The sequence below is a fragment of the Lissotriton vulgaris genome, chromosome 6, assembly GCF_964263255.1.
Source record: "Lissotriton vulgaris chromosome 6, aLisVul1.2, whole genome shotgun sequence".
NCBI lineage: Eukaryota > Metazoa > Chordata > Amphibia > Caudata > Salamandridae > Lissotriton > Lissotriton vulgaris.
The window spans coordinates 1,517,491,041-1,517,517,865 of NC_141694.1; positions in this window are offsets into that span (position 1 = coordinate 1,517,491,041).

The window sequence follows — 26,825 nt, forward strand, 5'->3', positions numbered from 1 at the left end:
ATTCCCGGTAGCACCAGAATCCAATAACACCAAGACCGGCACACTGTTGCTGTCAGACAGCAAAAGAGAGGCAGCAATGATGAAATGTCTAGGCACATGATCATTAACGCCCAGGACCTCATATGTTCCCTTTGTTTCGCTCCTACGAACAGAACCACCTTCATGATGTATACATGCTACCTTTTTACTATACAAAACACCTGAAGGTTTCACAGGACATTCTCTCGCATAATGGCCTCCCGTGCCACAATATAAACATAGATTCAATTCTCTTTGCCTTTTCTTCTCATCCATCGTTAATGGGCCTCTTACCCCACCTATCTCCATTGGTTCAGCCACAGTCTTATGTTCCGCGGTGGGTTTCACCTCAGGCTTAACGCAACTTCCTCTGGACACCTGGAATCGATTCCGATCCCCGCGTCTCTCGGACAATCTATGGTTCAGTTTCACTACAAGATCGATGAAAGCAGCATAATCATCTGGGTGATCCAGCACCTTAGAAACCACATCCTTAAGATCCTCACAAAGACCCTGATAAAACAAAGAAGTCCTTTTGGACGCAGGCCACTGGGTTTCGGACACCAACCTGTTGAACGTGGAAATGTACGTTAGCAAATCCTGCCTGCCCTGCTGTAGCTTTGAGAGCTCCGCATCGCTAGCTTGCATAAATGCGTGCTTAGCGAACAAACCCCGCATTAATTCCTTAAAAGCAGCGTAATTATACAATGCACGGTCATCATTATCCACAAGAGGGATAGACCACTGAGCAGCGGTGCCAACCAAATACGAGATAGTGAAAGCAACTTTGGCTGAATCATCAGGGAAGGCATTAGGCCTGCACATAAAATGCAACTGACACTGGTTCATGAACGTACCGAACTTGTCACTATCCCCTGTAAACCTTTCCGTGGGTGCCAAAGGCACAGGGACAGGTGATGTTACAGTAACAGCTAAGGGAACCCCACTGCTAGAACTCTGTCCCGTCCCTCCTGCATACTGAAATGTCGCAGGCTGTATACCAGACCCTTGACCACGTTGCTGCGATTGTTCTCTCGCCCTTACTGCCCCTAATTCTTGCTTTAACCCCACATTTTCGTGCCTTAAGTCCTGTACCTGATTCTGTAAAGCCGCTATAGCTCCCATTAAGTCCTGCATAGTAGGGACACTAGCAGCCCCATCCGACGGATCGGTCATACTCGCTCAGGCAGTGTTATAATGTTCGTGGGCTTGGTATTCTGTTGGCTTCCACCTCCAATGCCCGTACACTGCAGGAGCGATGTTAAACCCAATCCACTACCCCTGCCCAGATGCCACTCACTAGATGATAGACAATGAGTAAACAAATGGGCTAAGGGGAGGGGGCGGAAAAAAAGAAAAAAAAGGGAAACGAGAAAGAGATTGCTTCCACCCGAATAGGAATGGCCAGGGAATCCTCTACCTCCACTGCTCTGCACCTATAAAACAAGACACTGCTTTAATGGTCTACTTATAATGCAGTACAACCTTCATACCCCTATATCCATGACTATGTCCCACCAGTACACAAAACCTCCTTACCAGACGAGTATGCAGGATGCTTGTTATGGAGGATTCCAAAAGGGTGCACTCGATGTCCATAGGAGGGGTTGTGTTCGTTTTAGGGAGTCCTGAAGCAATCCTCACAGAGAAACAAAAACCTGCAATAAAGGGGGAAAAAGTCAAACAGATGGCATAAAAAAAACCCTTATGCTTTGTGTACAGTCCCATACACTCAGGCGTGTATGTAGCCAGGCAAAACAAAAGAGTACTCTCTGCGCGTTCCCGGCAGAAACCAGGAAGCACCCTAAACACCCAAACCGGCACAACCATGTCGATGGGTTCCAAACCAATGCGGAAGTACCACAAGACTCAGTCCCAGTTATCGCGCTGTACACCAAACTCCGGTATTACACGATACACCAGCCTTATTACAATAAAGAGGGAACTGGAGTCCCAGTGCCCTAGTCAGGCTGTGCATCAGGCACTATGGAACAGTGCCTGAGAACTCCAACGGGAACCGAAGGAAGAGGAAGGGGTGGGGGGGGCCAAACGAAAAGAACAAGGGAAGTACCGGAACAGCAGAAGGGCCTAAAGAAAACCGCTCACTAGCCCGTGAGCAGCAAAGGGCAAATTCCAGAACACGACCAAGGAATGGGACCTGACACCAACATGGATAGATACCAAGCACCAGAAAAGGGGCAGACCCAGGTTAAGCCTCCTACAGGTAGGTCACCTGACATCAGGAAACTGGTCATGGAAAGAGGACTAGCCCTAAACCCTAACACAGAGTGATAGGTCAGATTAGTTGGCATCATACGTTTCTGCCAATCCCTTTAAACATACGGCTCTGACACGCATTTGCATCTTTTAAAATTTGAGCTGCAGCTCCACAATCAATTTGCAACATTGTATTTTTTTGGCCAACTGACCTTTGTAGGACTCCTGTTGGACACATAGCTATGGTGCGTTTCACACACTAGCATAGTGCACCATTGCAATAGTGATACGAGCCGCACACACGCCATGAATGTTGGGGTACGGTGCGTTTCACGCGCTCGCGTAGGGCACCATTACAATACTAATATGAGCCGCACACATGCCATGAATGTTGCGGTACGGTGCGTTTCACGTGCTCGCGTAGTGCGCCATTGCAATAGTGATACGAGCCGCACACACGCCATGAATGTTGCGGTACGGTGCGTTTCACGCGCTCTTGTAGGGCACCTTTGCAATAGTGATAGGAGCCGCACACAAGCCATGAATATTGTGGTACGGTACCTTTCACGCGCTCGCGTAGGGCATCATTGCTATAGTGATATGAGCCCCACACATGCCATGAATGTTGGGGTAAGGTGCGAATCACGCGCTAGCGTAGTGCACCATTTCTATAGTGATACGAGCCGCACACACGCCATGAATGTTGGGGTCCGGTGTGTTTCACGCGCTCGCCTAGGGCACCATTGCAATAGTGATACGAGCCGCACAGATGCCATGAATGTTGGGGTATGGTGCGTTTCACTCGTGTAGTGCACCATTGCAATAGTGATACGAGCCGCACACACGCCATGAATGTTGGGGTACGGTGCGTTTCACGAGCTCACGTAGGGCACCATTGCTATAGTGATACGAGCCCCACATAAGCAATGAATATTGGGGTACTGTGCCTTTCACGCACTCGCATAGGGCACCATTGCAATAGTGATATGAGCCTCACACATGCCATGAATGTTGGGGTATGGTGCGATTCACGCGCTAGCGTAGTGCACCATTGCAATAGTGATATGAGCCGCACACATGCCATGAATGTTGGGGTCCGGTGCATTTCACGCGCTCGCGTAGGGGCACTATTGCAATAGTGATAGGAGCTGCACACACGCCATGAATATTGTGGTATGGTGCCTTTCACGCGCTCGCATAGGTCATCATTGCTATAGTGATACGAGCCCCACACATACTATGAATGTTGGGGTACGGTGCGATTCACGAGCTAGCATAGTGCACCATTTCAATAGTGATATGAGACGCACACACACCATGAATGTTGGGGTCCGGTGTGTTTCACGCGCTCGCATAGGGCACCATTGCAATAGTGATATAAGCCTCACACATGCCATGAATGTTGGGGTCCAGTGCATTTGACGCTCTCGCGTAGGGCACTATTGCAATTGTGATACGAGCCGCACACACGCCATCAATGTTGGGGTAATGTGCATTTCACGCGCTCGCGTAGTGCACCATTGCAATAGTGATACGAGCCGCACACACGCCATGAATGTTGCGGTACGGTGCGTTTCACGCACTTGCGTCGGGCACGATTGCAATAGTGATAGGAGCAGCATACACGCCATTAATGTTGGGGTACGGTGCATTTCACTCGCTTGCGTAGGGCACCATTGCAATAGTGATACGAGCCGCACACACGCCATGAATGTTGGGGTACGGTGCATTTCATGCGCTCGTGTAGGCACCATTGCAATAGTGATATGAGCCGCGCAAATGCTATTAATGTTGGGGTACGTTGCGATTCACGCGCTAGCGTAGTGCACCATTGCAATCGTGATATGAGCCGCACACACGCCATGAATGTTGGGGTCCGGTGCGTTTCACGCGGTCGCGTAAGGCACCATTGCAACAGTGATAGGAGCCGCACACATGCCATGAATGTTGGGGTACGGTGTGTTTCACGCCCTCGCGTAGGGCACCATCGCAATAGTGATACGAGCCGCACACACGTCATGAATGCAGGGGTACGGTGCCATCCACACAGTGCTTTCCACAGGCAGGGGTACTGTGCATTTCACATGGTACGTTTCACACGCAGGGGTGCGGTGCGTTTCACATGGTGATGCGAATGTAGGGTTACGGTGCGTTTACCACGCTGATGCCAATGCAGGGGTATGGTGCATTTCACATGGTGCATTTCACACGCAGGGATTCGGTGCGTTTCACATGGTGATGCGAATGCAGGGGTACAGTGCGTTTATCATGGTGATGCCAATGCAGGGGTACAGTACGTTTCACATGGAGTTGCGAATGCAGGGGTATGATGCGTTTAACATGCTGATGCCAATGCAGGGGTACGGTACGTTTCACATGGTGATGCGAATGCAGGGGTACAGTGCATTTCACATGGTGATGCCAATGCAGGGGTACGGTATGTTTCACATGGTGATGCGAATGCAGGGGTACGGTGCGTTTAACACGCTGATGCCAATGCAGGGGTACGATGCATTTCCCATGGTGCATTTCACACACAGGGGTACGGGCATTTCACATGGTGATGCGAATGCAGGCGTATGGTGCGTTTAACACGCTGATGCAAATTCAGGGGTATGGTGCGTTTCACATGGTGTGTTTTAAACACAGCGGTACGGTGCGTTTCACATGGTGATGCAAATGCAGGGGTACAGTGCATTTAACACGCTGATGCCAATGCAGGGGTACTGTACGTTTCACATGGTGATGCCAATGCAAGGGTACGGTGCGTTTCACATGGTGATGCAAATGCAGGGGTACGGTGCATTTAACACGCTGATGCCAATGCAGGGGTACGGTACATTTCACATGGTGATGCGAATGCAGGGGTACGGTGCGTTTAACACACTGATGCCAATTCAGGGGTACGGTGCATTTCACACACAGGGGTATGGGGCGTTTCACATGGTGATGCGAATGCAGGCGTACGGTGCGTTTAACACACTGATGCCAATGCAGGGGTATGGTGCGTTTCACATGGTGCGTTTCACACGCAGGTGTACGGTGCGTTTCACATGGTGATGCGAATGCAGGAATACAGTGCGTTTCATATGGTGATACAAATGCAGGGGTACGATGCATTTCACTTGGTGATGCCAATGCAGGGATATGGTACATTTCACATGGTGATGCGAATGCAGGGGTACGGTGCGGTTCACACACTCACGTATGGCACCATTACAATAGTGATATGAGGTGCACACATGGCAGGGATGTAGGGGTACAGTTCGCACAAGGATGTCTATCAAGTACTTTTCATTGCATACTTTCATGTGCGGGCCCTAGGTGTGGCAACCAGTGATATAGCACAGGGTATCTTATTTTGTTGCACAATCGATGTGTGATGACCTGTGGACACATGTCATGTGTGATGGGGCACTATGTGGCACACATCACCTTGACACTTGTCCCATGTGTATCATTAGGCAGATTTTGTCATGCACAGCAACACTGGGATCTCGCAGTCATCATTACTGGCACCTGTCTGGACTGGGGCACTTTGTCAACTGACATGTCACACTCAACATGACCCTATGTGACTATGTCAGGTGTGTGTCACATGTTATATTGAGCTTGCTGTTTGTGTTCCGTAAACTGCATCTGCTGTTGGTGCATCTAACATGGGTCTGTGTTGAGATGGCAATGGTTACATCTACGCACACCATGCCACATGTGCATTCCCATGGCTGTTGGGTCTGATTGCATCAGACATCATATTTCCCCAGGCATACATGTCTGCATCATGACAATGGCTGTGTTGTTATGTTGTCACGTGTACACCTTAATCGCAATGTGTTTGATATGTACATTTGACATTCAATGTGACCTGTGCATGTGCCTTGCAGTCATCTGTCAGTATGGGATGACAACCTTCCACTGCAGGTATGGTGATGTGTATCACTCAATATCTCTGGCTGTTCACTCAGACCGGCCCAGCAGCTCATTTCAGGGCATGTCATGTTTATTTGTCAATCAACAGGTGCATCTGCCTCTTTTGTAGGAGTGCCAGCAAGCTGACATATGTTTCCTGGATGTATTGCACATGCCGTACTCCATAGTGACTTGATGTCTAGTAGCAGTTTTGCATGTGCTATGTACATTGCCATGGATGTTGGCTGACTGTTAATCTACATTTTTCCCAAATATGTCCTGTAGGGCACCGCCTCTAACAAGGCCATTCCCAGACTTGGCTACCATGAGGGAACGTGCCTGCATCCGATGTTACAGATTCACTCAACAGTTGATTCAGAAGCTGACAACAACCTGGCACCATATCTCCAACCGCTACACAGGTATCCTACTGCGCTGACCCCCAAGATAAAGGTGATGGCAGCCCTCTATTTTTTTGCTACTGGTATGTTTCAATTAACCATAGCTGATGTAGGTGGAATGTCACCGACGATGTTCAGCCGTGTCCTGCGTGATGTTTTGGCAGCCATGTTGGAGCACATTGATGAATTTATCAAATTGCCGACTCCTGAAGAGTTGAGAGATGTCAAGGGTGATTTCTATGCCCTGGGAGGGATGCCACATGTCATTGGGTCCATTGATGGGACACATGTGGCTTAGGTGTCACCACAGGCACAGGAGCAAGCATACCGCAACCGTAAACATCATCATTCAATAAATGCCCTTGTGGCGTGTCTTGCTAACATGCCAATTTCCCACGTTTGTGCATGTTTTCCAGGATCGGCACACGATACATTCATCATGAGGCGTAGCAGCGTGCCACAAATGATGCTGCAGCTGCACAACGAGCGGGCATGTCTTGTTGGAGGTTTACTCTGTTTGTCCTGTGTGTTTCAGTATCTTTTGCTCTGACGGTATCTACGGACCCACTTATTTACATGATGTATCTATGTAGGTGACTCGGGATATCCCAACATGCCATGGCTAATAACACCTCTCCCCAACCCAAGAACAGCTGCAGATCAGCGGTACAATAATGCACACGGGCAGACCAGGCGAGTGATTGAGAGGACGTTTGGCCTCCTGAAGAGCCGATTCCGGTGCCTCGATAAGACCGGCGGATCCCTCCCATATGCACCGGACAAGGTCTGTAAGATTTTCATTGTGTGCTGCATGCTGCACAACATGGCAGTGGAGAAGGCAGTGCCACTCATCCTGGATCCTGAGGAGCAGGATCATCCACCCGTTGAGGATCAAGGGCTTGGTCACGATGCAAGTGATGAGGAGGAGGAGGATGATATCCGGAGTCAGCTCATACGCAACTTCATCTCATAATTGTGAGTCACTGGGAATGAGTTGGCAAGCTTGGAGCATTGAGTGGCATGTGTTGCAATGTGTGTGTCCAGCTGACTGTATGGAAAGAGACTTTGATGTGTGTTCTGATGTGTCACGCAAGTGCTGATGTCATGCCACACTGTAATGCAGAATTACTTTCATTGAAATTTGCATGTTTCCTGTATTGTTCCTGTTTCGTAACTGACCATGTCTTTTGCAAAGATTTTTACCGGTGAACTCTTGTGTGTCTGTCATTCCCAGGTTGCTGTGCCTGTTGTCTGTTTGTGTCATCGTAGTCCTCTGGCTATTCCTCATGATGATTACTACGTGGGCTGAATCAGCGTTCCATGCACGGACATGTGTAAATGTAAGTTCGGGTAAGAGATCCAAATGGGCTGTTTGTTGTTTGTACGGTTTGGGAATGTGTGGGAACTGTTTCTGAGCATGTTGTAATGCCATGCATACATGTCTCATCACCATGGATCAACTTACATGTTGCACCACTCCCATGACATGCCAGTGACCCTTCTTGGCAGTCATCTGTAGTGGAGTGTGGACTCTGGTGAAGGCATCAATGTGTGTAAACCTTGCCCCTGACACATTGCATATACCACGGCTTGACATTGTGTGGGACATCACAACAACAGGCTCTATGGGGAATTGCTGCCTCGCTGTGTGCAGCAGGATCTGTTTGGCTCATCCACTTAATCTTGTGTGCCAGTACATTTTGATTTCCAACAACATGTTGTGAAGGTGTTGGCCAGCGTATGTCCCACATGTTCTGTCAACTGTCCTGTGAGTCTGTTCGTATGGATGCATTGCCCTTTGTTCCAGTATGTCATGTCACTGTCACATCGCTAACTCTGGGCCAGTGGAGAACACGTCTTTGCAAGCCTTCTTGGTAAGTGGCAGACAAAAACCTTGAGCTGATGACGTCACAACATTGAGCTGTAGCAAATGTAAACGCTTCCGTGGCACCACTCGAGTCCCCTTGATTCCAGGACTCTTCTGTGGCGTGCTGTATATCCTGGTCACGGTAGGGGTGCTTTTGTGCCATTGCTCATCATTACTCTCTGTTGAGTTCAGGCCCAGCAGCTTGTTCTGTTTGGCATTTCAAATCACAGTTGGACGAGCCGAAGACTGGCTCTTGCAGGGCTTCCTTGTGTTTCCCAAATTCCCTCCCTCGTTGGACGAGCTTCTTAAGGCTCTTGCGGGGGATGTGTAATTTCCCTTCTTGAGCCTCACTGATTCCCTGGGGTAACTACGGATTGTTGGCTTTGTGTGAGTGGCGCTGCAGTGCGTTTGGATTTTGGTTTATTGGACCTTATTCATACACTGTGATTTTCAGGATTAACGCATGGCTTTAATTGCCTTGAGGCAGCCTGCAGAGCATTATCCCCCCTTCATATCACTGCAATACTCTGCTACCTTTTATTTGTCTTCTTTGATCCCTGTGCTAGTTGCACAATCCTTGAAACAGGATCATAATATGGGCCATTTATTTTGCTTCTCGTACAACATAATCTTTGGTGTGTTGTGGTGTTTCATCACCTTTCCATGTGCTATTAATTCATGGGGATTGTTCATCTCTGTTTTCACAGCAGGGGCTTGTAGTGCTCGTCCTGAGGTTAGCTCAAATATCCCAGTTGCGTGGCTATAAAGACTTTTTGCGTATGTTGAAAACTGCTGGATAAATACATGTAAACATGTGGAACAGCCTTCTTTATAAGTGTGTAGTAATGTCCTTGTTTGATCCTCAGATCTAGTAGCACTTTCATTACTGTGATCACAACTAGGATACAGTGGCTGTTGTTTTCGTTTACAGGTGTAACTGTTACAGTATTGGTCCTGTGGGATTCAGTGATTCAGTGACAAGAATTGTGGAATCCTTATGCTTGTTTACCTTTGTTTCAGATCTCCCTCCCTGCTGTTCCCTTCCTTTCCTTCCCTCACCTGATCACCCTTTTTAGTCTGTCGTTTTTACTCTGACCAAGGGGCTATCGGGAGATGGACCACTTTGAGCATCACACGTTTCAGAGGATTCAAGGCCCTGACAGTCACAGGCAGTTCTGTGCACATTGGTTCACAGCAGTACAGGTATACTCATTACATGACTGTTCATTTCTTCTGAGCAATGGCACTGGCCGTGGACATTGGCTCATGCAGCATGGCTTCAACACATACTTGATCCGTTTGTGTCGTAAATGTGTTCAAAGGACTACAATGTGCCTCATCACTTGCCACTTTGCATGCGTCATTTATGGCATAATTGACGAAGATTGTGCATATGGGAGTATGTGTACTTTGCCAACATGCATGCAGTTATTCATGGCTAATGATCCCTATTGGCATTGCAGTATTTGGTTGTGTATGTATTTGTACTGGTTGCTACCCACAACGGGCAGGCAACACCTGCTGACGCTGTGTGTCCTGGGCGCAGCTTGGCCTTTTGGTGCCTGATCCTGTGCCCGTCAGTTTTGGTGATTGTTGATCCATTTCCTTTTTAGTGACCCATGAGTATACAGACACTCCTTCCTTTCCATACACCTGTTACACTGTGCCTTTCTATCCTCCTTGTCTTTGTGTGCTACTTTTTGCCTGGCGTCTCACCCCTTCCGCAGTCAGGTGTTCACTCATTCCTGCTGCTGCTTCCCCTGCGGCACCATGGCACCGCACCACCGAGTGCCCTGATTCTGCAACCCACATACCTCCCAGAAGCTCCTCCCTCCCTCCACCCATTCTTAATGCAGGCAGCAGCTTGTCTGTGCCACTGTAGCGCCACCTCCTGTGCAAAGGCAGGACCGTCAGTGCACGTCAGCACCTGCAACGTGCACAGTGCAAGACCCTCTGGTCCTTGCATGACCCACGTAACACAACAGACTCATGCTTCAGCCACCCTCCAAACAATGAACAACAGACAATTACCCACCTGCTATCAGGCAACCTCTAAGCGCACACACGACAGCTCCACATGCTGTGTGTGCAACTCCTACTGCCTACACCGTGCTGCACCGCCTCACAGACCATGTCCGTACAAACAGGTCATGCGCCTCCTACTGCACACCCGCTCCGTCCACCTGCACGCCATTGGACTCTGTTACCTCCTCAACACAGCAGCCCCAGACAATGCCTACATTACAGTAACCTTGTTGAACGCATCCTTAGCACACAACTTCAACATTGCCATCACAGACTGATACAAGATCACCTGCAGGGACGGCACCAACAATTCAGGAGGATGAATTGCAATTCATTCTGAAGTACACCCTCAGAGTCACATACAAAAACAGGGACACACTCAGCATTGTGAAGCACCTGCACTTCATGTTTCACACCAACACCCTGACCACCCTCAGTCTAATACTCATCTACAGATCTCCAGGCCTACACCCACAATTCCGTTAAGCTATCAACAACTACATCAGAACACTAGCCCTCACCTACACAGACTACATGTGGCAGGGGGCCAGCAACTTCTGGCAGGAGGACAACCACACCACCATCCATCATTGGTACATCAACATTTACATCCAGTTCTCCGACAAGCAACAAACTGCCCCACACTCCGCTACAGATGCCCCAGAGATGCTTGACCTAAGTCACCACAGACGAGCTGTGTGGCACCCTCGCCCAGGACACTCCAACCAACGCCACCACCACACCCTGCAACCTCACACACTGGATCAGCGACTGATCCAACACTCTTGCCACATTGGCGGACTTGCTTGTGAAGTACAACAACAGTTAAGCCACCTGGGAAAAGGCAGACCTACTGGACTCATACAGGTCTAGCCGGACTCTTGTGCAAACCTTGTGAAACAAACAACCATAAGCATAAACATCAACATATCATCAGCACGGACTCGAGAAAAATCCTTCAGGTAGGGCATAGGCACCAACACACACAACATCAAGGAGCTCATAAGCATTGTAAGTGAACTATCTAACCCCAACTCTCCATCCAAAAGATATCCCACACTTGCAAGGCCAAGGGGATCCCTCGCAACATTCTACCACTGCAAGCTCATGGACGTACATGACAGCCTCATCACACAGAGACAGACAGCACTATTATCCACAGGACATACCCCCCCTCAGTTCCTGGACTCCCGTCAGCAGCAAAGACACCACCCGGCTCATGTACACAATCCACTCCAGCTCTCCTTCAGGACCCTTCCCACACAACATCTCAATCACAGCATACCCCATCCTTGGAGTCCACCTCCGGAACATCATGAATGTCTCCTTTGAGTATGCCACATTCCATGGGAGCTGGAGGTATGCAGACACACAGGCCCTTCTTTAACAATGGACGGCAGTACCGCAGGATCGCCAGGAAGATCACCCTGCTTCCCTACCCGGCAAATGTCATGAATAAGACAGTCAACGAGCAACTGACCATCCCCCTCCAAGCAAAACCTCCAGGCAACCCGCCCAAGTCTATCTTCCACAGTCATCACCCCACTGTAACAGCCCTCATTACCACCACCAATGACATCTTGGACCCTGCTCAACAATGGTGAAACCACCATCCTCACCCCCTCGACCTCTCAACGGCATTCTACACCATGTGCTACCACACTGTCAGATCACACATCTCCAACACTGGGATCCAGAGGAGGGCCCAGGATGAAATTGCAAAGTACCTCATCAGCAAGGCCCAGGGAGTCCACCTCCCCCTTCAGCAGGTAGTAAACTGGGGTCATCGGGCCCATGCCCCAGGGCTCATCTCTCTGCGTCACAATCTTCAGTCTCTCCATAACACCCCTCTCCACCATCACATGTGCACAAGACCTCATCATCATGTCCTATGCCATTTACACCCAGCTGCTCCTCACCCTCACCAGAGACCCAGCCACTCCCAGATCCAACCTTCAAGACGGCATGACTTGCCTTGACGAATGGATGAACATCAGCCACCTGGGGCTGGACTTGGAAAAGACTGAGGTCATCATCTAAGGATTTTCTACTTACCGCTGGGACAACTCCTTGTGTCACACCGGCCTGGGCAGCTCGCCAGCACACAGTGCCCATGCATGCAAGCAGGTGTTCATCGTAAACTCCTCGCTCACAATAACCATGCAACTCAACACAATCTCTACCTCATGCTGGAACTCCCTCCGCATGCTGCAAATGATCTTCATATATGTCCACTCCTAGGCAAGACCGACATTCACCCAGGTCCACGACACCAGCCGACTCAACTATGGCAATGCCCTCTATGCAGGAACAACAGCCAGACTCCAGGAAGACTTGTGCACATCCAGGGTGCATCCGCACACCTCATCTTCAACATCCCCTGCCACTGCCACATGACCGTCCACCTAAGATACCTACAATAGGCTCACTGTCAACTGCAGGATCACCTTTAAACTCCTCAGCCACACTCAGGAGGCACTCCACAACCCCAGCCACAAAGACGAACATGGACGTCTCCCATCCAACACCCCATTGACCCAACTCTGTCCAGTCAACCTTGCCCTGGGCACCATTCATCACATCCACAGTACAACTGCATGCAGAAGATACTTCTCCCGCCTCACCAAACAGACCTGGTACTCCCTCCCTGGACACTTCCACATGACCCATGACCTCTACGCCTTTATAAAACTCTTCCAAAACTGTCTGTCCGAGCAGTATGGCAAGCCCACCCACCTCAGCAGCTTGAAACCATCACGGCTGAGTATTGCGCTCTATGTATGTATTTGATGATACATTGTGACCGTGTCCTTGACCAGACTCAAATCCCAGTGTAGGGATGGCTTGAGTTTGTTCCACACTCTGGCATACTTTGACATATCCCCACACGTATGTTGTTGATTCATGCTAAATGACTCAACACCAATTTTACTTGTGATTGTGTTGTTTATTTGACTGTCTTGTGCGTGAAACGTGAGTGAGTGATAGGTGCTATACAAAAATGGCGGGGATCCAAAGTTCACAGAGGGACATGTGATGCCTTGCAGTTTGAATCAACAAAGTCCAGACAATTATGCTTGGCATCATTGTTCAGACTGCAACCAGCAAGTCCATGTGGGAGAGTAGGACAGTCAATGAGGTGATGCTGTTGCACAGAAGGTCAAGGTCCCAGACCAGGTGACCTGGGAGATGTGCTTGGCCGCTGCTCTCACTGTCTTTTCCGTGGACTACCCACCTTCCTTGGGGGACCCTCATATGCAGAACTTGACGATGCATGGGACACTCCATCAGACGATTCCTCCTCCTCCTCCCTCCTGTGCCTGGTGGCGGTCTTCGCCTAGATGTTTCTTTCCTGGTGACACAGGGAGGGTGATCCATGTTGTCTGCGATCCGACGAAGTGAATGGCTTATGTCCCTGTGCACCGCCAGGAGCTCATCCAGTCTTGCCTCCATCCGTCCTTGGTGTTGTTGTTGACTGGCGTGTTGCTTGGTCTGCAGGTTTTTTGATCTCTGTGAGGGTCCTCACTACCTGGCTGATCTCTCTGGTGTCCCACCGGTATGCCTCCATGATGTTGCGTAGTTGAGACATACCGGGCCCTCCAGCTGGCTGGTCAGGTTCTCGCCTCCACCTGGCGCCACTCCTACCACCCCTGCTCACACGAGCCTGGACTGCCCTTGTGGGCACATCGGGTCGACGGGACCCCTGAGGGATGGCAGTGGTGGTGTTGTCTGCAACCTCCTGGGTGCCTGGCAAACCTGTTCCTTCATTGTCAGACTGGCTCTGTTGTTGACTGTGGACAGGGGTCCGAGATGTCTGCTGGGATGTTGCTGGAATGGTGGGGGTTGGCGCAGATGTTCCTGATCCAGCTGCTGCACGGGTTTGGGCGCCAGAGGTGCCAGGTTGGTTGGGGTCATCCATGGAGTGGTGAGAGGCGTCGCTGTCGGTGGAATGAGGGTTCTGCGGAGCCTGGGATTGTGATTCATCTCCCCATTGTTGGGGGTAGATTCAGCACATTGCCCTGTGGGTGTGAGAGACAGACAATGTGAATGTTATTTAATGCAACATCCATTTTTCATACACATTGTAGTTGGCACTGTTCCACCTGGTAGTTGTCTATGCTTTGGATTCTCCTCAATGTTCACTTGTGGATGGGCATGTTGTAGGGTCAGATTGATCTGTGCTCAGGAGTCATTGACATGTGGGGGCATATTTACAATAACTGGCACAGCCATGCACATCAACAGGGATTGGCCAGTCATTGTGCACCACAGCTATGCCAGCATGGATGCGACACCTTTACAATGGGGAGCACCATGGGGGAAAAACGGCACAGCTGCGTCACGCATCTGTGCCATAGAAGTGGCTCATTGCTGGAGTTGCGTCACCAGCCAAACGCAGCTCCAGCAATGCTCTGTGGGGCCCCATATGCACAATGCTGCATCAATCCTTACGCCTGCTTCAAGCATGAACTGGGTTTTGAGGCAGCATGTGCTTCAAAGTGACAGAGTGATATCTTATAGGTTTCACTCAGCCATTTTTGTGAGGCATTGCTGCGCAGGAATGACCCCCACAACCCCACGCCAGTACACTTACTTCTGGCGCAGGGCTTTAGAATGTGACACAACTCCCAGATGCGTCACCTTGTACATACACAGCACCATGGCGCCACTTTTGTGCGGCCGCTGCATCACAAAGGTGACGCTAGGGCGGCGTTGAAGAAGCGCAAAGGGCTTGTGAATCTGCACCTTTCATTTTTTGCTTGAATGCTTCTGCAAATCTGTGTTGGTTTTGTTGTGTTACATGACTATTGTGACAGCGGGGCACTCCATTGCCTGTCCCAGGAGGGTATGTTTGTGTAAGGGGTGTATGATAGATGGTAGTTGGAGTCTTATTTGGAACTGGGTCTCCCTCGTGGTGTGGCTGTTCCCCCATGGAGCATGCTGTCATGACAGTGGTTGTGAGTTCCTGTCAAATATATCTGACCTTGTTGTCCTGGTGTTTGTGTTTGCACTGGTCCCAGGGGGGCTTGGGCTGCCTACACCAGGGCCCAGTGTCAGCTATCTTGTCAGTACTTTCCCACTCTTTGTGCATTGAGCATGGTGCATGGGTGTGTACCTTGGCCACATGGTATAAGGGCAATTGGGCATGGGCGTCCACAGAAATGTTTCTAGTGGTGGGGAATATTTTAACTTCATGACCATCCCCCTGGCACCCTTCTCACCACTGCCTTGCACCCTTCTCCCCCTCCCCCTTGCACCCTTCTCCCCCTCCCCTTGCACCCTTCTCCCATCCCCTTGCACCCTTCTCCCCCTTGTACCCTGCTTTGCACCCTTCTCCCCCTCCTCCTTGCCCCCTTCTCCCTCTTCCCCTTGTACGCTTCTCCACCTCTGCCTTGAAACCTTTTCTACCTTGCACCCTTCTCCCCTCTGCCTTACACCCTTCTCACACTCCCCCTTGCACCCTTCTCGTACTCCCCCTTGTACATTTCTCCCCCTTGCACCCTTCTCCCCCTCCCCCTTGTACCCTGCTCTATCTCCGCTTTGAACCCTTTTCTACCTTGCACCCTTCTGCCCTCTGCCTTGCACCCTTCTCTCCCTCCCCCTTGCACCCTTCTCCCCCTCCCCCATGCATTCTTCTCCCTGTCCCCGTACACCCTGCTTCCCCTCCCCTTGTACCCTGCTCCACCTCCACCTTGAACCCTTTTCTACCTTGCACCCTTCTCCCCCTTCCCCTTGCACCCTTCTCCCCCTCCCCCTCCCCCTCCCCCTTGTACCCTGCTCCACATCCGCCTTGAACCCTTTTCTACCTTGCACCCTTCTCTCCTCTGCCTTGCATCCTCATCGCACTCTACCTTGCACCCTTCTCGCCCTCCCCCTTGCACCCTTCTTCCCCTACCCCTTGCATCCTTCTCCCCTCCCCCTTGCACCCTGCTCCCCCTCCCCCTTGTACCCTGCTCCACCTCTGCCTTGAACACTTTTCTACCTTGCACCCTTCTCCCCTCTGCCTTGCACCCTTATCGCACTCCACCTTGCCCCTTCTTGCCCTCCCCCTGCACCCTTCTCGCCCTCCCCTTGCACCCTTCTCCCACTCCCCCTTGCACCCTTCTCCCCCTCCCCCTTGCACCCTGCTCTACCTCCACCTTGAACGCTTTTCTACCTTGCACCTTTTTCCCCTTTGGCTTGCACCTTTCGCGCATTCCCCCTTGTACCCTTCTTGCCCTCCCCCTTGCACCCTTCTCGCCCTCCCCCTTGCACCCTTCTCACACTCCCCCTTGCACCCTCCTCGCTCTCCCCCTTGCACCCTTCTCCCCCACCCCCTTGCACTCTTCTCCCCCACCCCCTTGCACCCTTCTCCCCCTCCTCCTTGCCCCCTTCTCCCTCTTCCCCTTGTACGCTTCTCCACCTCTGCCTTGAAACCTTTTCTACCTTGCACCCTTCTCCCCTCTGCCTTACACCCTTCTCACACTCCCCCTTTCACCCTTCTCGTACTCCCCCTTGTACATTTCTCCCCCTTGCACCCTTCTCCCCCTCCCCCTTGTACCCTGCTCTATCTCCGCTTTGAACCCTTTTCTACCTTGCACCCTTCTGCCCTCTGCCTTGCACCCTTCTCTCCCTCCCCCTTGCACCCTTCTCCCCCTCCCCCATGCATTCTTCTCCCTGTCCCCGTACACCCTGCTTCCCCTCCCCTTGTACCCTGCTCCACCTCCACCTTGAACCCTTTTCTACCTTGCACCCTTCTCCCCCTTCCCCTTGCACCCTTCTCCCCCTCCCCCTCCCCCTCCCCCTTGTACCCTGCTCCACATCCGCCTTGAACCCTTTTCTACCTTGCACCCTTCTCTCCTCTGCCTTGCATCCTCATCGCACTCTACCTTGCACCCTTCTCGCCCTCCCCCTTGCACCCTTCTCCCCCTCCCCCTTGCATCCTTCTCCCCTCCCCCTTGCACCCTGCTCCCCCTCCCCCTTGTACCCTGCTCCACCTCTGCCTTGAACACTTTTCTACCTTGCACCCTTCTCCCCTCTGCCTTGCACCCTTATCGCACTCCACCTTGCCCCTTCTTGCCCTCCCCCTGCACCCTTCTCGCCCTCCCCTTGCACCCTTCTCCCACTCCCCCTTGCACCCTTCTCCCCCTCCCCCTTGCACCCTGCTCTACCTCCACCTTGAACGCTTTTCTACCTTGCACCTTTTTCCCCTTTGGCTTGCACCTTTCGCGCATTCCCCCTTGTACCCTTCTTGCCCTCCCCCTTGCACCCTTCTCGCCCTCCCCCTTGCACCCTTCTCACACTCCCCCTTGCACCCTCCTCGCTCTCCCCCTTGCACCCTTCTCCCCCACCCCCTTGCACTCTTCTCCCCCACCCCCTTGCACCCTTCTCCCCCTCCCACTTGCACCCTGCTCCCCCTCCCCCTTGTACCCTGCTCCAACTCCACCTTGAACCCTTTTCTACCTTTCACCCTTCTCCCCTCTGCCTTGCACCCTTCTCCCCTACCCCTTGCACCCTTCTCGCACTCTGCCTTGCACCCTTTTCAGCCACCCCTTGCACCCTTCTCCCCCTCCCCCTTCCACCCTGCTCCCTCTCACCCTTGTACCTTGCGCCACCTCCGCCTTGCAAGCTTCTCCTCCTCCCCCTTGTACCATGCTCCACCTCTGCCTTGAACCCTTTTCTACTTTGCATCCTTCTCCCCTCTGCCTTGCACTCTTCTCGCACTCCCCCTTGCACCCTTCTCGCCCTCCCCCTTGTACCCTTCTCACCCTCCCCTTGCACCCTTCTCCCCCTCCCCCTTGCACCCTGCTCCCCCTCCCCCTTGTACCCTGCGCCACCTCCACCTTGCACGCTTCTCCCCCTCCCCCTTGTATCCTGCTCCAACTCCACCTTGAACACTTTTCTACCTTTCACCCTTCTCCCCTCTGCCTTGCACCCTTCTCCCCTCCCACTTGCACCCTTCTTGCACTCTGCCTTGCACCCTTCTCGGCCACCCTCTTGCACCCTTCCCACCCAATGGAGGGGGATGCCACCTAGAACAATGTCACCATTTCAAAAGCATGATGGACTAGGTCCGGCCCTGAATGGGCCCACACCAGATGCACTAGCGATCCAGGGGGGGCAAGAGCCCCACCTGCCCCCCCCTGTGGACGCCCATGCAATTGGGTCTGATTTGGAGTCCTACAACGCATTTTGTGACACCCATCCTCCCAGCATACTGGACATCCATTTTTGGGTCTATGCTTCCTGTAGCATGGGACATGGCATGGCATGGCTTTCTCAATTGGGCATACACATGTTTGTGACATTAGCATTGTTTTTGGATGTAGCTGTGGGTCGGTGAGCGCTTGGGGGTTGGTGCAGGCATTTTTTGTACTTGGGGTGTGGATGCCATTACCCCGATGGTACATGAGTTGTTTGTGTACTCACCAGGCTCTACGACTCCTTCAATTCCATGTACTCCCACCAGCTGTAGCAGGGCCATCACCTTCTCCTCCCAGGGCTGGTACTGTACTGGTCTGCGGGGGCCACCACCTCCAGTGTGCTGGCTTTGTTGGTAGTCCTCGTCCATCTTCCGCTTGATCATCCTCCGCAGATCGTACCACCTGGCCTGGCAATCCTACCTTGTGCGTCTAATTGGTGCAACAGCATTCACCTTATTAATTATCCTCTCCCACAGCTGTGTTTTCTCGGCTATGCTGGTCCGTCTGACCAATGCGCCAAGCAGCTGTGGCTTGACTCTGATGACTTCATCTACAAGGATCTCCATCTCCTTCTTTGTGAACTTTGGATTCTTCTGTGTGGACATGGTGTGGGGAGACGGTGTGAATAGATGTGGGTGTGTGGGTCTGAATGTGAAGGGGGTGTGGGTCAGAATGTGAATGGGGGTATGTGTGAAGGTGGATGTGTGCAGTTGGTGGTGTGTTGTCAGTGTGTCTTGCTAATTGTGTCTGTTGCAAAGGATCATGGTTTGTGTGTGTGGGCCCTTTTTATTGGTCAATTTGTGGGTGGGGTTTCATTTGAATTTTTGGTGGGTGTGTTATAAAGGGTGTTTCTGAGTTAGCCCCTCTCTTTGCCTGTTTGGATCTGGCCAGGACATTCATTTCCATGGTTTGTACACTGGAGACGTGTTTTGGGGTGTTGTGCGAGTCGTTTTCACCCTCCTTGTGCCGTTTTACAGTGTCCGCATGGTTCAGTACGGCTCGTTTACTTGTATTTGCTTCTGTTTATTTGTGTGTGGAATGCGACGTTGTCGCGGTTTGAGTCGTTTTCTACATCCTTGTGCTGTTTCACGGGTTCGCGTGCGCTTCGTTCAGGGGGGGTTCGTATCGTATTGGATTTTGTGGGTCGCTCATACGCAACGTTTTTACAGGGTTTGCGTGCGCTTCGTTCAGGGGGTTCGTATCGTATTGTATTTTGTGGGTCACTCATACGCGACGTTTTTACGGAGTTCGTGTGTGTTTCGTTCAGGGGGTTCGTCTCATATTTGATTTTGTGGCTCGCTGATATGTGAAGTTTTCCGTGCAAATCGCAGCTCATACGAGATGTTTTCCGTACACATTGCATTCTCTTTCCCGGGTCTGGATCGTTCTTGTCGGGTCATGCAGCATGTTTATGATTAGTACTGTTCTCTTTCAGGGTTCGTTTCGTACGTCTTTTTCCTTGTTTTTCGTACGGTTCGCAAAGATTCAGACATATTTTTGTACCTATGGATTGTACTACGCAATTCGGACGGATTAGTACGATTCGTACGGAATTGGTTACGAATACAATTCGTCGTACGTACAAGACTGAGGTTCTTGTCTTTGGGAAGGACCAAGACATCTGGTCGAATGAGTGGTGGCCTCCCTCTCTGGGCATCTGCCCCACTCCCTCTCAGTCTGCCAGAAATCTGGGTGTAGTGTTCGATACCTCACTCTCGATGTCCTTACAGGTGAATCGGACTGTTTCGACCTGCTGGGGCGTGATCAGGACGCTCAACAGAATTCGCAGCTATCTGTCTCTCCAAGCACGCAAGCAGATTGCAGTCGCCCTTGTTGGTTCCAGGTTGGATTATTGCAACTCTCTTTACATGGAATCCAACAAGGGTCTCATACATCGACTGCAACTCGTGCAGAATGCCGCTGCACGTTTTGTCCTGGATCTTCCCAGGGCCTCCTCTGCTACTGCTGCGAGGAGAGACCTTCATTGGCTGCCTATTCAGCACAGAATTTATTTTAAAATTCTGTGTCTGACCTATAGGGCACTCGAGGATGGATCTAATGGCGCTATCAGCTCCCTCCTTACCCGTTACCATCCCACAAGGTGTTTGCGCTCTTTAGGACTATCCCAACTTGTTGTCCCCCGTTTCAAGCTCACCAGATGGGGAGCCAGGGCCTTCTCCGTCGTTGCTCCACAGCTTTGGAACATCCTGCCGATGGAGATAAAGACCTTACCCTCTCTAGCGCTGTTCAAAAAGGCCCTTAAAACGTGGTGCTTCTCGAGAGCCTACACAGGTTGAGCTGCAGGGTCTATGGTATGAGCTGGATTTGGAATTAGGCGCCTTGACGCCCATTGGGCTATGTTTGCGCATGATAAGATCCCTTTTATTATTATTATTTATTATTATTACCCATATTGAAATCGACCCCACAGTGTCCTTGAAAAGAACACTCACTGCTACCTGAGAACCACATTTAATCAGAATAATGCTGTTAGCGTTACGGAATATGTGCAACCCGAAGTTGAATAATATTTAAAATAAGGTGCTCATGCCACTACTCATGTACAACAGTGCTGTTGTTTAAATAATACAGAGCAGGTAATTGGAAGTTCCTCACCTTGTTATGCAAGGGGGCTTCATCCTTTTGTTTTACCCCACTCTATTTTAGGAAAAAGAAACGGTTCCATACTTTGTTTGAAAATTCCAATCTGCAGATTTTATCAGCATCATTAGTATTAAAAATATTTAGGAGTTGCGTCCTTCCCTCTAATATGGCAGAAATGCTGTCAGCTTGGTTCTTTCCTTGGAATCTTCAATTACTTAAAATGCAGTACTGTAGAGCTCAATAAGCCAAAAGAAATCCCTGCAAAGAGATGTTTAGCAAATGATGTTTGTGAGAAAATGCCTCTTTTCATTTTCAACCCTACTTTTTTGCTGGCTTTTAGACTGTATTCACGGAGGCACTCCTGTCAAAGGTCTTGTGGTTGTACTCTGACCCTTAAATCATGTAGAAAGTGGCCAATTCCTGATTGGTGTATTGAACTCCCCTATAAAGCCATAGTATATAGTGGCATGGAAAGTTAAATGTCATCTGTGGACTGCAGCACTCATTGTGCTATCTACTAGTTTGACACAGGAAAACATAAATTCCAACCAACAAATGTACCAGTTTCAACCTGCAGCCAGAGCTGTCTAAAATAACCCTTTCAACAGGGAAGAAAACGTATCTTTAAATAATAATAAGTCAACCCTATTTAGGGCTAATAGCAGACAAAGATGGTTGCATGGTAACTAAAAGTGTCTCATATAGAAATGTTATGTTACCATGCCCCTATAATGGCAAGGCACCAGAAAGTATTTTTGTTGTGGAAGGATCTGACTTTCCTATGAGGAAACTTAGAGTACAGATTAAAATATTAATTCTGCCATATCGGGTTTGGGACAAACTAGAAAAACCATACATCCACTATTTTTAATATTTACAAAAATCCAAATCAATGGTGACATTAGATTTTTAATAAATATTTAGGAAAATTGTTTTGTTACATTTTCTGTGCCAAATCTTCTTGGGGCTAATTAATACTGACCTGATTGCTGCTGCCCTGTCATTCATCATATTATGAAGTGTGAAAACTGCTCCCACAACTGAAACAATGGCCCATGTGTGGGGAGGTACTTTTCTTTCCCTTGCAGGAAGACCAGTTAGATGGACCAGAAACATTATTAATTTGTAACGAGCCTGCCCTTTCACAAATAAATGTAAGGTAAGACCTGTTGGAGGCAGACGTTCCTTTCATCAGTCAGGCTGGCTCTAGTCTAAACCCAGCGGGAGGAAATCTAGACCTAGAGCCATTTTTGAGTGACCACTCATTACCCCAGGCCCACCTCTGGGGAGATCCACAGGCCCTACACAAGGGAGAAAGGGTGTCCTCTTCTTGGATTTTAGGGTTATGATGCACTGTGGAATTGTTTGCCATAGGTCAAACAGAAATAACTTAAAAAGTGGGTACGGTACGGCTTTAGCAGGGAACTTATACCCCATTGGTTAGGGAGGAGTCATGAGCCGCCCCCACCCAATAGCTGATGCCAACCATAAATTAAATACTGGGGGCCTCTGCTGGATTAATCCTGACATCTAAGTGCTCTCCATGAGGTCCTGGTGCCCTTGGCTGTTTCTAAGTAAACTTCTCTGAAAAGCTGTGGGACTAGGAAAAACTCTCACTTTCAGCCAAAGCTTGACTAGGGCCAACTACTTGAGCCAATCTGTCCAAGGTGTAATTTCAGAAGGCTAAAGAGATAGATTTCTACTGCTTGGAGATTCTCTGTAGGAGAAAATCCATTTCAGCAGCCCTCAGAAAAAAGATATCTCGCCTTGTGGAACTCATTGTCAGAAACAGCCTGCAGCGTTGTCCCAAGTCAGCGATGAGGTGAGCGCAAGGTAAGTGTTTTTATTTATTTAATACTTTGCTTTCACTTTTCTGGTTGTATGTTAAACTCCACTACCCCCACCCCGCCCGCCCGTGTCCAGCATCACCGTCCCATAGTGTTACCTGTGCGAGCCGCCACTGCATATATCTCTTCATGAGAAACTTTTATTTGAACTATGTTCCTTGCAAAATGCTCATGCATTTTACTGTCTCATCAGAACTCTCTATGGGTTTCTAAACTGACAGCTCATTCCATTACCAGTTTAATTTAGAATAGGAAAATTCCTTTATGTAACACGCTTGTTGCATTATTACTATTTTGACTATAATTTTCACTAATATTGCATTTTAGCTTGTCTTGAAATATTGATTGCTTCTTTTAAACGCACTTTGTCGATGAACAAAAGTCCATACAACCAGTGGCGGGGTTATTTAATGACTACACCCATTTATATATAAACATCCCCGCTCTGTTAGCCCTGATCACCTCACAATTAGCTAAAATATTACATATTTCTGCACATTGTTTCACCTCTCTGTTAATCTTCATCTTAAACTTCTTATTTCAAGCCTGACGGATATGGTACCTCAATATGGTGCAATGTGACCTAAAGGTGGTTGAGGCCTATTTCGGTGGAGAGACCAGAAAGTAGCATCTTTGCAGGAGCATGGGCACTACTGGTTACCCACAAAGTAGGGATGATGGTCATATGAGGTCCTGTGAGGTGCGTTTTGTTAGATTTTGGCATTGTGATGGAAGAATGCCATTGGTAAGTATAATAAACAATAATGACTAGGTTACAAAAAAATCGCTTGCTTGTTGCCCAGTGCCAAGGTGTGTTCACACATGGAGATTGTAGAACCTATCATTACCTTATACAAACATAAGGTACCAGTGAGGATACAAAAGAATCAAAATTGCCTGGCTATGAAACTGTCAAATACTGTTTGTGAATCCTGCAAAACATACCATTATTGTATTATTTCAATTGAATTAAGGCTTAAATGTAGATTTTCCTAGTTATTATGACGGAAAGTCTTAATTTTATTAAAGACGAGCAGATCAGATAAAATTGAATAACGGAAAAATAGTCATAACAATAGAAACAGCCAAAATCCAGGAGCAGACATCTTGAACCACAGAGAGCAAAGGCCAAAGTCCAACTTGAGCATCCAGAGGAGGAACTGGGAGCGCTGAAGAAGTCCACAAGGGTGAAGCACGAAGACGATGGAGGGAAGACCTCTTAGGATGAAGCAGGTGGCAAGGCCGGATTCGCTGTAGGGAGGGAGAACACAAATTAGCAGTGTAGAGGTGGGATAATACTCGCCTCCGTGTCTTTAATAAAATTAAGACTTTCCGTCATAATAACTAGGAAAATCTACATTTTATGACAAGACCGGAGTCTCCTATTATGCTTGTTCAAAGCATATTAACAACATCAGAGGCAAAAGAATGAATAGGTTTACAATAGAACATGCGATCAACACTGTCATTGGACCAATCAGCTGATCTCAGAATGTCCTTCAGACGGGAGCCGGACCAAAAGGACTTAGAGGCCATGGCTCCCCTGGCCGAATGTGCTCCGAAGACGGAGACGTCAATACCGGCAAGAGACATGACCCAATGAACCCACCTGGCGAGGGTAGGGGAAGAGACGGGAAGGTGGGGTTTGCGGAAGGAAATAAGAAGTCGGGAACAAGAGGACGCTCTGAGATTAGCGGTCTTTCTTTCATACACTTTCAAGCATTGTCCCACACAAAGTTGTGGTTGGTCAGGAAAATAAGGATAAAACACTGAATCCAAATTAGTTTTAGTTCTTCTGCGAATCTGGAACAGAACACCTGTAGGGGAAAATTGACAAGAAGAAACATCTAAAGCTCTAACATCAGAAATTCTTTTGATAGAGATCAAACAAAGTAACATTGTCAACTTGGCAGATAGCATTTTGAGAGATAAGGCAGAGTTAGCAGGCCAATTCATGAACAGTTTAAAAACCACTGAAATATCCCATAAAAAGTTATACTTAGCCAACGGAGGTTTAGCACATCGAACACCCTTGAGGAGGCGACAGATCAGAGGATGAGCGCCAACCGGTTTGCCATCGATCTGAGAATGGTTGAGGGAAATCGCAGAGCGATAAAGGTTGATGGTACGATAAGCTTTACCTGAGCTGGCCTCAGAGGCCAGAAAATTGATTATATAATTCAGTGGGGCTGAAAGGGGATCAATAGACCTTTCCACACACCAGCTTGCCCAAAGAGACCAGGCGGATTTGTATGCTTTAGAAGTCCCAGGGGCCCAGGCCTGGTTGATGAAGAGAGCAGCCTCTTGCGAAATGAGGATGTCAGAAGGGGAAGGCCGGAAACTTTCCAGGCAGACAGAGTCAAGGAGTTGTCCAGAATGAGGCTGTGACGAAGGCCCTGGGGATTGATGAGTAGGTCGTCGAAAGATGGCAGAAGGATTGGAAAGTCTATTGCCATCTCCAACAAGGAGGGAAACCAAATTTGAGCTTGCCAGAAAGGAGCGATCCATACCAGAGAAGTGGACTGGCGACAAACTTGAGAGAAAACTCTGTTGATCATAAGAAAAGGGGGGAAAAGCATAATTGAGGTGAAGAGACCAATCCTGGAGGAATGCATCCGTAGCTAGGGCCAGGGGATCCGGCCGCCAACTGAAGAACTGGGGCAATTGACAATTGAGGCGGGAAGCAAAGAGATCTATGCAGAAGGGACCCCATATGTGAGAAAGAGAACGGAAAACGGAGGGACAAAGCTTCCAATCGCTGGAATCGTGAAGAAACCTGAAGAGTGCCAGTCCACCACGAGTTGAGATTTCCGGGAAGGTATTCCGCTGTCAAGGAATGATGATGAGAGAGGCAAAATTCCCACAGGATTTTCGATAGATCCGCCAGAGGCTTGGACCTGGTCCCGCCAAGATGATTGATATAGCGAACCGCAGAAACATTGTCCATGCGGAGAAGGATGGAACATTTGATTCTGTCTTTGGAAAGGCTTTGAATCGCAAAGGAACCTGCAAGCATCTCTAAACAGTTGATGTGCAACTTGGACTCCTTGTACTACCATGTACCTCCAGTCGATATTGGTCCACAGCGGGCGCCCCAACCCGTCAGGCTTGCATCGGATTCTAATACAAGATCTGGCGCAGTGGCGAAGATTGTACGCCCGTTCCACGCATCTAAATGGTCTATCCACCATTGAAGCTCTGTGCGGGACTCTGAGTCTAAGGCGACGAGGTCTGCGTAGGCAAGGCCTTGACGAAGATGTCTGATTTTTAGACGCTGAAGAGCACGATAGCGGAGAGGGCCTGGGAAGATGGCTTGGATAGATGAGGAAAGGAGGCCGACGATCCTGGCCAAGGACCGGAAAGACAGAAGGGAAGACTGAAGGACAGAGGCAATCTCCGCTTTGATTCTGGAAACTTTGGAGAGGGGTAGGTGGAGAGAAGCGGCCACCGAGTCCAGAAGGAACCCCAGGAACTCTGTATTCTGAGATGGAATCAAAGAGGACTTCTCCGGGTTGATGAGGAAACCCAAGTCCAGCAGAAGAGACTGAGTCGTTTGAAGATCGGACAGAAGAGAGAGTCTGTCGGAATTGAGAATCAGAATATCGTCCAGGTAAATGATAAGACGTATTCCGAGAGAACGGAGGTAGGCGACCACTGGCTTCAGGAGCTTTGTGAAGCACCATGGAGAGGAAGAGAGACGAAAGGGGAGAGAGGTAAAACAATAGGTCACACCTGACCCTTTAAATTGAAGAAA